We start from the raw sequence: 2,992 nt of genomic DNA, 5'->3' as shown, positions 1-2,992 counted from the left end.
TATATATGCATATATATGAGGAGGCACAATGGCCCAGTGGTTAGGTCAGCGGACTCACGGTCATAGGATCGCGGTTTCCATTCCCAGACCGGGCGTTGTGAGTGTTTATTCAGCGAAAACACCTAAAAGCTCCACAAGGCTCCGGCAGGGGATGGTGGCGAACCCTGCTGTACTCTTCCACCACAACTTTCTCTCACTCTTACTTCCTGTTTCTGTTGTGCCTGTAATTCAAAGGGCCTGCCTTGTCACATTGTGTCACGCTGAATATCCCTGAGAACTACGTTAAGGGTACACGTGTCTGTGGAGTGCTCAGCCACTTGCACCTTAATTTCATGAGCAAGCTGTTCTGTTGATCGGATCAAATGGAACCCTCGTCGTCGTAAGCATATATATGTAGATGATACGTTCATGTGTGTATGGGGTAGTATTAATTGCGAAACAGTAGAGTTTCGATGTATTTATTGTCTATTGCAAGAAGTTATCCAGTTTATTAGAACGTTAATCTGGTTCGCAGGGGTATAATTCCTGAGACTGAGTGATGTCCAATTTAGCTTAATGAAACAAGAATTATGCACCTCTCAAAATCTATTAGTGCTTAGGAAGTTTAATATTTGCATGCTTATATTCTTACATAAGCAAACGATGAATACATATATCTGTTTACAAATGTAGCGTCTAGTCTACAAATGCATTGGAGAACTATCTAATGTATTTATGGTTTGAAATAATAGCGTGTAATAATTCCTAACACAATAAATATCTAATAAATGATATGTGGATTGCTTCAAATGACATCGCATAAAAGAACAACCAGATGCGTCTGGTTTTTCTTATCCATAATATTATATTAGACATTGATAGTACCCCATCTCAGCTCAAAAGCTATCTAGACTGTTAATGTATTTTGTATAATTTTGAAACCAATTTTCCAGTCTGTATCTATTGAGTTGATGAATAGAAACAGAACAACAATAGATAAGTAAATAAACTACGAAACTCGTCATCGAATCATGTCAGTTGTATTTTTGATAATATATTGTTATGACTTCGAATATTCCAAATATTGCAGCACATTTAAAGGACAGTTATTTAAGTTCTGTAAATGAGTAGTATAGATACAAATATGAAGATGCACACACCACAATCACACACACACAACACACTCACACACACACATACACACACACAGACACACACACACACACACACATACACACACACACGCGCGACATAAGTGTATATAAATAGCTACCTGTCTTCAGGCACACGTATATACATATTAGAATATATATATATATATATATATATATAGGGTGTGATGCGTAAATTGTCGCCATTTTATATTTTTGATTTCAAGCATCCACATAGTTTTTGAATTTCCCGACTACACAGTATAGTAGGGCCAGTTGGGCACCGTCTGTGAGACAAAACGGCACCATGACGCAATTCAATTCACTCCGCCAGAAATTTGGTCAATCTGAGGACAGTACAGAGGATTCGGTAACGGTTGGATTAATCTAATTGTGATTACGAAGGTACGGCAGCTCGGAAAACGCACTCCGATCGTTCTGGTATGAAAAGAATTCTTGCGTTTTTTTTGGTGAGAACCAGACCAGGATTAACAAAGATACCTCCAAGTATATTAGGTCCATCGCAGGTAATGGGAGTATGCGAGCTTCTTATCGGGAAAGTAGTGAATGGAAACATTCGGTATTCCTCATACAAGATGACAAAGAGCCAATTTTTATTCCCAGCCATCAAGGACAAGAGGAAAGACCACGTTACGAAGCTTTTCAACAAACTCAAGCATCACCTACAACCAAACTTTCTTTGGTTTTTCTCAGACGAGAATATTTTCTGTCAGGCTCAAATGGTGAACACATAGAACAACCGTTGGCTTGCCGTCTCCCCGAAGCGTATCGAGACTGATAAAAATCAAACATCCAGTCAACATCCTGGTGTTTGGAGTGATCACTAGTGACGGCGGCGTTATGCTTTCATTCATCTACCCTCTTCCACACATGGCCTCATACTCAATACGAAGGTCTACATCAAGTGCCTGAAAGAGGTTTGCTACCCTGGGTGAAGAGGTTGGCTGCTGGAAGACCCTATGTCTGGCAACAGGACTCTGCACCATGCCACACAAGCAGCAGAACCCAGTCATGGCTGTCAAACAATTTCTGCGACCACATCACCCCTAAAATCTGGCCACCTAACTCCCCAGACTGCAACCTCCTTGATTGTTATATGTGGGGTGCAGTTGAGCGAGAGACCAAGAAAACACCTTGTATCAGAAAGATGAACTGAAGGTAAGCATTATAGCAACATTCACCAACCTAAACAAGAGGACCGTCCTGAAGAGTAGCAAGAGATTCCGAAGTCGCCTGGAGGCCGTGGTTGATGCCAATGGTGATTTTATTAAATAAATTTACTCTCTAGTACTTGAAGATATTTTTATGTAATTCTGGTAAATATATCTGTTAAAATGAGATGTCAATGTTATTTTCATTTTTGTGTAATTTAGGCGACAGTTTATCCACCGCTTACGGTTGTTTTTCTGTTGAATTTTTCAGTGTTATTCGTGGTTTATATGAGGGTTTTAGCTCCTATTTCTAGCAGGTAGGCACAAACACACACTCACACACACACACACACACACACACACACACACACACACACAAACACACACACACACACACATATATATATTGCTAGGTAAAGCGTACCATTAGATTCATGTTAACACAGATCCCTAAATCAATTGTCAAGCTTGCCACATGGGACATCACCGCTCGAGTAGCGATGTTCCATGTGACAGTATTGTTAATTTTTGAGTTACCTCTCGACAATTTCCATCGAACAACCGTGTGATTTTCTTCTCGTGAGTTCTGATATTTTTTTTTTTTTATCTAAATTGTGTTATTTTATAGTTAATTTTGTGTTATTGATTCTGAGCCTGCTTAGCAGGGGAAGTATCTAGTTTAGAAATTCC

Source organism: Octopus bimaculoides, chromosome 15, assembly GCF_001194135.2.
Source record: "Octopus bimaculoides isolate UCB-OBI-ISO-001 chromosome 15, ASM119413v2, whole genome shotgun sequence".
Lineage (NCBI taxonomy): Eukaryota > Metazoa > Mollusca > Cephalopoda > Octopoda > Octopodidae > Octopus > Octopus bimaculoides.
The sequence above is the reverse complement of the archived record's forward strand: the minus strand, read 5'-3'. Positions refer to the sequence as shown.